The 12,884-nt window shown below is 37.9% G+C and overlaps 1 protein-coding gene across 2 annotated transcripts in view; it reads left to right on the top strand.

Moving 5' to 3' along the window:
* The first annotated feature begins 8,825 nt into the window (after nucleotides 1-8,825).
* Nucleotides 8,826-12,884, top strand: part of Cad88C (cadherin 88C) — a 156,019-nt gene continuing 151,960 nt past the window's right edge. For both annotated transcript variants that reach the window (XM_090378192.1, XM_090378191.1), the window contains exon 1: nucleotides 8,826-8,931. The gene's annotated coding sequence lies outside the window, so the exon portion shown is untranslated. The remainder of the gene's footprint in view (nucleotides 8,932-12,884) is intronic.

Here is a 12,884-nt window from a genome sequence, read left to right as displayed (position 1 = left end):
CGCCTGAGACCAACTAACTCAGCCACGGAGTGAAAAAAGCCCATTAAAGTTCCTCGCGTCATCGACGGGATTCGAACCCAGGCCTTTTCCACCCGGTGTGGGGAGGACGGTAACGATACCACTGTGCTACCCGCGCAGACAGCACGAGGGCCCAGACAAATTCCCTCTTTTCATTAAGATATGTAGACCTTATCTGGTTGACTTCCTATCGCATACTTTCTACAGAATCATTGAAACAGCCACTCTCCCTAAAGCCTCAAAAACGTACCACACAAAACCAATACCTAAAACTTGGAAACATTACTGACTTATTTCCATGGGATGCAACCCTTTAAAACATTTTGAGAAATCCGTAATCAAACAAATAAATAATCAATATTTTGGCCTTCGTCCATCCTATCTTCACCCAGTCATCGAAAACAGGTGTAGTATTACTAACCTCTTAGAGAGTCAAGTTTCAGGATCCAAACCACCCTGAACAGTAAAAGCCAGATGGATATCCTATTCCTGAACATCAAAGCCGCTTATGACAGCATAAACAATCCAACCCCCCCCCCCTACACTTTCTGGAATCTCACTGTTGCATTACAGGAAACTTACTCACACTACTGCGAGAATTACTTACAGATAGATAGAGATGATCATAATTATTATATTACATAAAACCAAATTATTATATTAGGGTCACCCGTATTTGATTACATATACCAATATATATATATATTTTGTCTATAAATTTCGTGTGTTCTCTGGTCGATTTTCCTGTTTTGCTGGACGAAAAATCCCCTCTTTCTGGGGGGGGGGACTTGCTATCCATACCTGAGACCGATTAACAGCCACGGAGTGAAAAAGCCCATTAAAGTTCCTCGCGTCATCGACGGGATTCGAACCCGAGCCTTTTCTACCCGGTGTGGGGAGGACGGTGACGATACCACTGTGCTACTGCGCAGACGAGAGGATAATAGTAAAGCAAGAAGATTTTAGCGTAAATTACACACTAAATAGAGGAGTTCCCCAAGGAGGGGTGCTCTCTGCGACACTATTCGTAGCAGCCCTTGATCCTTTCCTCAAAACCTGCAATAACATTCTGGCCTATGCGGAAGACCTGAAAATATTCTTCTCACCCAGCAATTATGGTGAGCATAACGTTGCTCTTCAAGTCACACAGCAGTTAACTAATCTGGCCAACTTCTTGCCTCGATTGGGTTCGAAATTAACCAGATGCCCTTCTCTAGAAAGCATAAAATACACAACATCACCATACTCTTAAATGGCTAACCCATCCAAAAAGTCGATCATCACTAGGATCTGGGAATTACCTGGGACAACAAGCTATCCTTCACTGGGCATTTCACTACCACCAGGAAGAAAACACGAGCCGCCATCTGGTGCTCAAGGTTCAAAATGCTCAGCTGGTGAAGGAATACATTGTTAGGTGTATTTTTCTTGGTTGTTCTATACGCTTCGGTCATTTGGTCCTCAGCTCCTGAAACGTAAAACTTTCTTAAACATAGAATATTGGATATTTAGGTGGCTAAAGAATTTTTTTTCAATTCCTCTTTACTATCTTCAGAGGTTTTTTGTATGCAAATATGGCGTGGACACCTCTGATGTTTATTGTCATTTGGACAAATATTCATATTCTGGTCAAGCCATTGACAAGTAGATATGGTGCGCCAGTACTAACAGGCATCCTCATGCACCCACGAAGTCCGAGACAATCAATCATACAATATGAAATTAGGCCACTTCGCTCCACTCTAATCTCCTTGAAATGTTTAAACAGGATGTTCCCATAGAAACCCTGAACCAGTTTCAGGTTAACTGTGAAAAACTATGCTCCAATAAGGCCTACAGAAAGACTACCTACCAACAAACACTGAGTCACAACACTACTAGATGGAACCCATCATCTTTTACTCTGAGTTATGCTGTCATCGCGGCGTTCGGGTGCGAAGTTAATAAATTTCGCACCCGAATCTGTGGAAGTTTGGCCGAGTGAAATGAATTAAGAAGTCTGTTCTTTCTCGTAGGTGAGACAAAAGCCAAGGAGCAACGTGGCTGAGAGCTGTCTGGCTAAGCTCAGAGCAGAATTGGATGGTTACCTTGTGGAAAAGGTACCACTGGGATTTTCCTGGCTGATGCAGAAGTCTGCTTCCATGCATGCATCATTTCACCTTACTAACACTAAGAGCAAGAAACAATAATAATACTAAGATATACATGTTTTCTGATGTTAAAATGCAATCATTTGATAATTTTAGGTGTCAAAAAATAAAATTGTATTTCATTGTAAATGTCTATAAATATTTTTATTTGAATTTAAGTGTACATAAATAAAAATTGTTTATAATTTATATTTGATAGAACAAAATTAATAAAGTAAACATACAGTACTATAAATTTTTACTTAATTAAAATAATTTATCATCAATGTGAGTAGTGAAATTGCTTGTGGTGGGATAATATTTCAGCAAAATTTGGCTCTGTGGTTATTAATTTCAATCTCAGATGCGGTTCCTCTTCTTCATCTTAATGTCTACAAGGGCCGAAAATCCAACTTTGCACAGATATGAACTTATAAATGGAAAAATGAACTTTAGAGCTTTATCTGATAATGCAGGAAATTCATTTTGTATTTGTAACCAAAATGATAATAATGTATTCTCGTTATATTTGTTTTTTTAAGAATCCATCAGAAGCTAGTTCCAAAAGTTGTTCTTCTTCTCTTTGGGACAGACCCTTTGGCATAGACTGGTTGATGTTGAAAGGGTATCTTATCTGTTCAATATTAATGTCAAATTCAGGGAAATACTTTTATAGATTCATCTATAAACTTTGTAAATGCTGCATTATAATAATCTTCACATTTTCATCAATATGTTTATTCGAACTTGTGTGTAATTCATGAAGAGATGGGAATGCGTCCAATTCTCCATTACCAACTCGCGTTTGCCACAACTTCATTTTTGGCAATGTCCCGTTCACTTTATCTTGAACGTGAAATATAGAAATTAAGATTATTTAAAACAGTAAATATATCTGCCAGGTATGCTAATTGACTGAGCCATTTCCAATCGTGTAAACATTTTTTTAATTCAAAACTTAAGAAAAACCTGTAGTTCATTCCGACGTTCAAATAAACGAGTTAGAACTTTTCCACGAGAAATCGAATGAACCTCGATATGGAAAAGAAGTTGTTTATGATTACAACCCATTTCTTCGCATAGCTGCGAGAAAAGTCTGGAATTTAAAAAGCGAGCTTTTAATATAATTTATGATTTTTACAGCTTCTTCCAGAACCTTTTTTAGGTCTGCAGGCATCATGTGCGTAGCTAAAGCCTCTCTGTGTCAACTTTGCATGTGATGCAATAGCTTGAATCCTCGAAATAAGCCCTTTTTTAGATCCAACCATGGATTTCGCTCCGTTTATTTTGAAAAAATTCTACAGGTTTGTCCTTGTATTCATTGTTTCGATTCAAAATGGCGAATTAAGTTAGATGGTTTCATGCTTTCATTTGTTAAAGTTTCACAACAAATGACACATACTGGAATAGGTTCCTCTTCATTTCCGGTCCATGAAAATCCACATTTCAAGTAATTCATATCGTATTTACGATGTTTTTTTACCCTTTTCTTAGCTGGTTCTTTAGAGATGTCAGATGGCACACCCTTGTCAATTTAATTTGGCCAGATACTAAACATCTGCTAATGATCATATAATCACTCTTTTATCAGTCGCTGTCGTACGCTCATCATTATTTCAGGCTCCTAAAGTGCGTTCGGATACGAGGCTGAACGAAGATTCACCAGTGGTCGAGCGCGCGATTTTGCAAACTACCCAAACGCAGCACTTAATCAATTTGAGTAGGAGAATTCATACGAAATATATACGTTTAAAATAATTTCTTACTACAGTATTTTTTTTTTTCTTAATAATTATTCTATGCGTGTCAGTGGTACATAGCCGAAAATTGCCACATACCCCATGAAGACCTTTCGCGTACCCCCGAGGGTACGCGTACCACACTTTGGGAACCCTGCCGAAACAGAAGTGCTAAGTCTATGATACAGAATTGCGCATGTCGCGGGTTGGGATCCACGTGATACTACAAAAATACGGGATTATTCTTTTAAGATTCTATTCGTAACACGGAGTATAATAATTAATAAAATATTTATTTTATGTTATAAAGAAAAACACGAAATGTAAGTACTGTATTTTTGTGCACGAAATAACTTATCCATTGAATACCAGCACTGGAAATAATGTCAATAAAGATTTTTTTTGCCTTTAATAAGTTCCAAAGTTTTTGAATAAAACAGCAAAAAAAAACCATATTTGAATTATTATAAGAATCTTTTGGAGTGTATGAACATGTGATCAAAAATTCATCATTCTTCTAGCAAATAATAATGCATTTCTCTCGTGGTAATTATGATCTTCAGAAACAAAGAAACAACCACCATTCAGCACTCTGCAGGTAGCAATTTTACATACAATATTTTGGGAGCAGTTGTTCTGGCTCTATAACTATTGGTTTAAAAAATGTAAGAATGAACTACTTTTACTAAGATCCATAAAATAAATCTAAGTCTCTTATCGAAACAAGAAGTAGATTGCTGAGTAAATGAATTTTGTTTCAGTATGCTGAGTGACATGTGCTGCTCCTAGATTTATCTAGGAACACGTGTGACTAGGATGTTCCTAGATTTATCTAGGAACATCCTAGTCAAACGAATTGACATGATTTATTGTTTTTGATTTTTAAGATGGCGCTATTGATATGTGGCGTTAATACCATTGCCAATAGTTATATTTTTAGCTTTCCACGACTTTTAGGGTTATTAAAATGGTGTATAACGAAAAAATTGTCACAAACAGTTTATGTTATTTATTGTAATAGTTATACATACACGTACATATAATTAATTTTATTAATAAGAAAAACATAATACAAAGTCAAAATAAAATTACAAAAATACAATTATAATAACAAAATTCAAATCAATTCCAGTAACAAAAATTACAATATTTTATTTTTATAATATTTAATGAAAAATTTTATACTGTTTACTTTTATCAGTGAATCAATATATGGATTGATATTTGTCATAGTAATGTGCAAAGTATTTTCTAAATTTACGACAGAAATTCCATTAATTCAAAAATATATATCGGCGGGCTGTTTATTATACAGTGACGGACAAAAAAACTGCATCATCTTTAAAAAAAAGTAACATTTGTCAAATAACAAATAAAAGTAGTGGTACGTCTTTAAAAAATTATAATAATAAATAAATACATTAAAAAAGAAAGTAGTGATGCTGCTACAAAAAACGAGAAAGAAAAGCGCTTAATTTTGCCTGCGGGCCGAGGAAATATTTGAAATCCTCGCTTCTTGAGGATTTCAGTTTATTAATTATTAAAGGAGATCTAACCAGCTATGCATCAGCAGGACCATTGTGCTGCATCCTGTTGATATCTGTCGACACTGAACGCCTTCGAAGAAATACGCCTTGAGCGAAAGCCTGAAGAATCAGATATGACTCCGAGCTTTGAAGCAGAAACGACTCCTGTCCTGGTTGAAAATTAGTAAGGGTATGAAGAGGAAGTCTGAGATCGTCATACAGGGAGCAATTATACAAGATGTAATCCCAACTCTCTGGTGATCCACACGAACAAAGTTCTGAATTTTTGTGATAAACTGAACCTAAAAGAACTCTGGTTCATCGATCCATGTCCTGTCAACAGGTAGGACGTGAATATGTCCATGCAGAACCACAATCGAACAAGTTTATCAAGGAGAAATGAAACTTGTGGTATAAATTTTCTTGTTGTTGCACCAACGGGAGCTGTATCCCATCGAGACTGCCAGATATTAACCAGCTCATTCCACAGTCTCCTTTCTCTTTTAGTATCATATTGAAGGTTGACGGTTATTCCAAGAAATTCGGTCTCAATCTGCTTTTTCAGTCTGTATAAAAATCTTCTATAAGTAACTTGCAAGTCTAAAGGTAATGTTCCGGCTAGTACTTGCAGAGCTTGCGTCGAGACTGTCCTGCTTGCCTTAACTATACATCGTAAGATGGTTCTCTGCCCTGTGAAACCACGCACCGGCAGCATACGTGACCAGAGGGAGGAAAACTGCATTATAATAGATCCTTGAAGTTTTTCTCGAGAGACCCCATTCAACACGGGACATCCTAACAATTGCGCCAGTAAATCTACGTATTTTAGATGATAAGTTTGTCAAGTGAGGAATAAAATTGACACTGGAATCAATTACCACTCCTAGAACCTTGTTCTCTTTAACTATGGGGAGACGAATATTGTTGATCTTGACCAACGGAAGACGAGAGATATCCAACTTTGATCCAAGAATCATAATCTTTGTTTTTAACAAGTTGATTTTAAGCTTATTGGTAACAGTCCAATCGTAGAGATCCCGGAGAACAAAATTTGCGGCAGTTTCAAGATCGACCCTAGAGTTACCATTTGCCAAGATGGTGAGATCGTCTGCATACGCTATTATTTTGACGTTATCGAAAGAGCCACTGCTGCAGTACCCTGTTCCATGTAAAAGGACCCAATATAGAGCCCTGTGGGCACCCTCTAAATACTGATCTTGATACTTGGCTATGTTTAGCCTTGACTGTTATGGTTCTATTGGCAAAGTAATTACGGATTAAAAAGTAAAGGTGGTTGACGAAACGAAATTCAACCTATATTGCTCGGATGTGTCAGAAGACGAAAATCGGAGGAATATCATCCTGACTGCATAACACCAACTGTAAAGTTCCCCGCCGGTCAGAGGTCTGGGGATGGATACCAAGCAGCAAAGGGATGGGGTGAATTAGGTTTATTAACGGAACGGTGAATGCAGAAACCTACACTGCTATCTTGGACGAGTGCCTGAAACCCCTTATAGGGATCACCACACAGACGTCCAAAATTGCATTTTTCAACAGGACTCAGCACCTTGCCACAGAAATATTGGTAAGTTTTATGATATTTAGATTTAATGATGAGTTTTGTCTTCTTGTCTCACAAGGCTTAAAACACACATCATTCTCTATTGCCGGGCCAGTCCAACAGGCTCGGCAACAGTTCAGATTTGAACGTTATTGAAAATTGCTGGTACATAATGTCGTCTAAATTGCTGGTACATAATGTCGTCTAAAATTGCTCAACAAGTAAGATTCAGCTGCAGGAGAGCATTGTAAATGTGTGGTACCACGAAATTGGGCAACCGTATAATCCAGAAGTTGATTACTCTATGCCAGATCGTTGCAAGTTACTGTAGTTGCAGCTCGAGGAGGAACAACAAAATATTGAGGACTTATTTTGCTGATTTACAGTACATAATACGCTATTACGTTAACTTGCAATAAAATGTATGTTTGGTTGTCATGATTGCCATTTGCATGATTTCTCATATTTCCATTAATTGCGCATTTTACCCTTTAGGAAGATATTTATGGCAATTAGGTATATCAGGTGGAGTCTTTTTATTCGATTTCATTCACAGAGATATATATCCCATCTAACAAATGCAATTCGAACATTTCTTACATGCCTCTGTTGTTATGTAAGTTTCGTGGAGGGGGGAAGAGAGAGAGAGAGGCTTTAATAAAATACATGGATATAGAGTTGTAATTAAACTGAGTGGTTAACTTTAGAGAACTTAGAACTATAGAGTTTTATTAAATGTTCTATAAAATTATAATCTTAATAATTAAGAAGTAACTAGATTTACTTTTCATTTCTATTAATCACAGAAAAATAAAGAAAAACAAAATTCAATTAATTTAAGGGGAAAAAATGGAAAAGCGCCTTAAATGTAAGGCATGTGCATTAGCTTATTTCTAATTGAAATACACTAGAACTATTGCATTAGACAAAAGTTAATGTTATTGTTTTTAATAAAGAGTTTCTGTTATCTTTTTCCAGTCGTTTCCTCGTCGTAGCCAAGTGGTCATGCGAGCGGGTGCATAAGTACACATGCCTTGAGTAACTGGGGTTCAAGTCCGTGACTGCTAAATACGGTGCTGTTTCTTGTATTCTCTCTATCTTGTGAACTCCTGTGACCGTTTGGTCGACCCGGAGTATAAACAGAATATTTATTTTACTATTCTGTCATCCTAAATATTATAATGAAACGTATAAATCAAATTAACAAGAATAAGTACACGTATATATTTGGTGTATCAATAAGATTCAACAGCTAGTAGAGAGTTCTGTATTGCTGATGTTATAACAATTTGAGGGTTGTTTTTTTTTTGCTTAAGTAGCAGGTGTTTTGTGACGTCACGCAAAGCTGTTCAAACTACATCACAAACAAATGGGGATTTCAGGCTCGGATATATCTTTTTTTCCAATATGACTGATTGAATGTTTCACTAATTTTATGACGTATATTTTATTCAATAATAAGTAATGCGGCCGATAATAATATTTAACTTTGTCGCTCACTTTGCCCTTTGCCCCTTTTTTTCTATCCCCCCTCACTTCTGTGAGGGGGGATAGAAAAATATTTTCACCGAATCAAAAAGGATGCGAAACGTAGCTGGACACATTTTTTTGGAGCATCATGAAGCTGTTGCTATGGATACAGTAAATATTTACTATCTCCATTGATTACATTCATCTGTGCACAAGACACGTTTTTCTGTATAGATGGCGCTTCTGTAGACCACACCTGGACAGCGGAATTAAGAGAGAGAGAGAGATGGGGAAAAAAAAACCAGCCCTCTTAGTATTCTCATTGCACATCCTGCTACGTCACAAGCAGGTGTAGCGTCCTGGCGCGCTCTCCAACTGACGCCGATCACGGTGCTGTCAGAGACTCGTTTGTGATGGGATAGCGCGTGCTGTGTCAGTGGATAGCAGTGTGTGTATGTGTGGATATCTGCACGGACTTTTCTCAGGTAGGTTCTATAATTCATTGTTTTATGCGGGGTTTTGGCGTCACTAAAAATCGATTTAAACTTGTTGACTGGAGCTAAAGTGTCCTGAATTTGAAGAGTGGCGCCAAACGTCTAAGCCGGTATACAGAATGACCGAAGCAGCATCGAAGAAAGCTTCGGTTTTGATAAAAGAATCGAAATCTAAGAGGCCACCTTAAGAGAATAGTAAAAGCTGGTTAAACCAGTCTTCTATATTTTGCCATTTACGTTATTTTCATTGGCCCATTCACCACTTTTTCTTCTTTGAGATACGTTCTTTCATCCTAATGGCACAATTATAGACCCCCTTGATTTAGGGGTCGAATGGCTATTTCACAAAAGGACATTTTGGGAAATAACTCATAGAATTAATACGAGTCGGTGGAGTACCGGCGCATGGGGAAGGGGGTTCATATGCATGTTCAATGGTAATAAATGATACCACGATCTAAATCGCGATTTAGATATACAGACATAACAGTTGATTTATTTAATGAGGGTAAGAAAAATATCGTAAATAATTACATAGATTATATTAGCATACATTTAATATCAAATTATTTTTTAGCTTGTTCATGATAGGTTAAATAATAGATTACTGTATGTATAGCCGTCCTATTAACAAAATTAAAATTTAAAACGTACCCTCCAAGTTTTTAAACAAATATCTTTAGTAAATACAAAATAAAAACTGACACTGTTCTTGAATTTTTGTTCTATACTGTCAGTATTTTCGCATGACCCTCTCAACGATCGGTTCCAATAGTTGAGGGCAGTGCTTAATTCTAGGAGGAAACACTTAAAAAAATAAAATAAATAATAATAATCCTTCTACGGGTATTGATCTTTAATCCGACTTTCGTGTCTGCTTAAACGTTGTAGCTTTGGGCTACAAATATTTCCTGTGATTTATGATCTCCGAATGGTCTATGACGATGGGTGATGCTCTGACTTTTAATTCTTTTGTAGAATTCGTGAGTAGAGAATTAGAGGAGGCACAGCGTACAAAGGAAAGAACGAAGATAGTACTTCATAAATAGAATGTTAATGGATCATGATTTATGGCGGACACACTTGAATAAAGTCATTCTGGCATACTTGTTGTTCGGGGGTGTTCCACATCACTTGGCCATAAGGTGTCCAAGAAACCCAATATTCTTTCTTGTGCAGCACTTGAAAGAAGTTCAGATGATAACTAGCATGAACAAACAAGCATTGTTATCACAGAGGAGAAACAACTCCCCCTAAACGTGGTTTATATCTCGCCATTGTTATTAGCCTTTGATACCGTAATCCCGGATGATATCCACAGACTGGAATCCAACGCTAAATGACCCTCAACCAGTTAAATAGATAGATCGTTAGGGAGAAGATATATTGTGAGTATTAAAGCGGATGTGGGCGACAAAGAGGTCAGTGCCGGTTATAAATTGCAACCATGATTTCAAAGCAATAAAAATCGATGCAATTAGGGGTCCTTAATGAATGCTGTCTGGTTCCAGGATAGATCATCCAGAAACGACGTAGGAAACAATTATCAGTGATAAGTATCGGATTGGTCTTGTTAGTAAGAAAAAGGTATTTTTGAAGTCTGCCTAATGGTGAGTTATTACGTTGAATTTAAAGGTACACGCAATTAAGTTCAAGCGGTGTGTGACCTGATCTATTTGAATGCATCACTGCTTGTAGACGGTGATTATACTTGGACAGAAATTCGACTAAATATTTCTGTAAACTAAGCGAACGTTGATGACGAATAAAAATTGCAGTCAAAACGTATTCTTCTATTTTCCAAGTGCAGTAGATTTAGAACTTCATCACATATGGTTAAATCATATTTTCGTAACGTATTCAAGTATACTATCATGGTGGCCCCGCAATTTTTTAAGCTGCAATTACCATCGTTCCAATAAACAATAGGAGTAACACGGGGTATTAGGATCAACATCGTAGACTTATTGTATCGTAAGGTATTGTTCCAGAATTTATGCATCAAATTGTTAACCCTCACAGGTTATTCTACATAAATCCTCCCAAAACACCTGTTGTCAGTTGCACTAGCATTGTTTATCCATCCTACGCTCTTCCAACAGTGCTGAAGGGAGATGGTTGTTAAAAAACACCAGCCTTGCTTACAACCATCCTTCCAAACGTCTCCGTAGGGTTACACAACTGGTTCTTTGACCTCTTCCAACCCTAATTTCTCTCAAATCACTTGGCCTCGTCCGAGATTGCACACCAACCATTATACAATCTTCTTTTCTCCTGACCGATGTGAACTACTCGCTCCCTTTCTTCCATTGTGTTTCCATAGTAATTTTCCCACACCTTACCGGAAGTTTCAGACAATGCGCGTGACGTATGCAGTTGTAGGGGATTACTGTAAGTTATTATCTGCCCAATTCAGACATTGAGGAGTGTTTTGGCAATAACGGTGTGCAGAAAAAGCAACACCCAAGTGTGTCCCAGTTAATTCGCTTTGTTCTTAAAGATCACAAGCAGACGATAGAGAAACAGGTAGAACAGCATCTTTTGCCCTTTCTGTCACGAAATCAATGCACAGCCAGTACGGTGGTTGAGAATGGGAAGCGGGAGGGGGATGAAATTGTGCCAGGGCCTGGCTGTACATTCTGGGCGAGTGTGCTTTATTGTGTTGGGATGAGAAGGTGTTCATCCTAATTTCAAATAACGGGTTTTAGAGCTGTGGTGAATCTGAATTAGTGAGGTACAAGGAGAACGGGGGGGGGGGAGATATTAAATTACTTCATAATGGCGTGATATGTGGGAGATAATGGTCGCAAACCTCATTCAACTAGTTTAAGATATTCTCTTAGGTTTAAGTTCCATAATATTCTCAAATATCCACAATACTGCTTTCTGAGCAGACTCGGTTAAGGTGCTAAATTATTCGTCTGCTAAGGAAGGTAGCCATAAAAATACCCGTAATAATTGCCTTTGGGTTTCTAACAGTGGACTGTAGGCCGGAAGAAGGCAGCCTTCCGTTCTTTGTGAGGGTGTCCAGTGAAGCAGAAATGTATTGTACTTGGAGGCATAACCTTCACCTATTGCAAGCAGGAGAATGTAACTATAATTAGCCTCTGTGGGGAGTTTTATATTTCTGAAATGTAGCTGCAAAACGTGGGCACTCTTACCATGCTCAATCCACAAGCTACCGATTGATAAATTTTTTGATGTGTTTGACTTTTTTTTTTTGCAGTTTGGAGTGTGTAAAATTGAGTGAGATAATTAGAATGTTCTGTTTTCACATCGACTTCTTTCTACTCGAATGATTTCGTTTAATTGATGTTCATTTTTCCCATCGAGTCACCTACCGAAAAGCGGTTCGCACTAAATTGGATTATCGGGGGGAGCCTACCTTTTCTTTCTTTCCCTGGTGGTTATCGGTAAATAGAACGAGAGAGAGAGAGAGACCATTCAGCCAGAACACAGCTATCTGGTATCTCTGGGTTCTTTCAAGTATGTCCCCGCCATGTTTCCCACGATAGGTCAGCGCCGGAAGTCTCCAAGACAGCCAGCTTAGGATCAGACGGTACTGGCAGGTGAGATTGCCCGTTAGCCACCGCGGGGCCTGTCGCGTTTACTTCGTTTTGTTCAGGTGCCACCGAACAGGGATGGATCGAGTGCAGCTTTCAAAATTCGATTTCTTTTGTCGTATTGTAGAAGTACATAATATTTTCAGTCCTGCTACTGTGGGAAATATGTTTGCGGCATTGACTTGTTTTGACGTCCGTTTTCCAGCAAAAGACGAAGCTCGTATCTAGTTATTGCAAACTACGGTGTGAGTGGCCACTCGGCTATAGATTTCAGGTGAATGCCCTGCAAAGTAGCACAGCTGGACAAACTCCTTGTTGTCCGGGGCAACAATATCAACATCGAGAGTAGTCATTTTGTTTGTTGCTGGTAACTAATGCGCT

Source organism: Mastigoproctus giganteus, chromosome 7, assembly GCF_048544385.1.
Source record: "Mastigoproctus giganteus isolate SK-2022 chromosome 7, ASM4854438v1, whole genome shotgun sequence".
NCBI lineage: Eukaryota > Metazoa > Arthropoda > Arachnida > Uropygi > Thelyphonidae > Mastigoproctus > Mastigoproctus giganteus.
The sequence above is the reverse complement of the archived record's forward strand: the minus strand, read 5'-3'. Positions and strand labels throughout refer to the sequence as shown.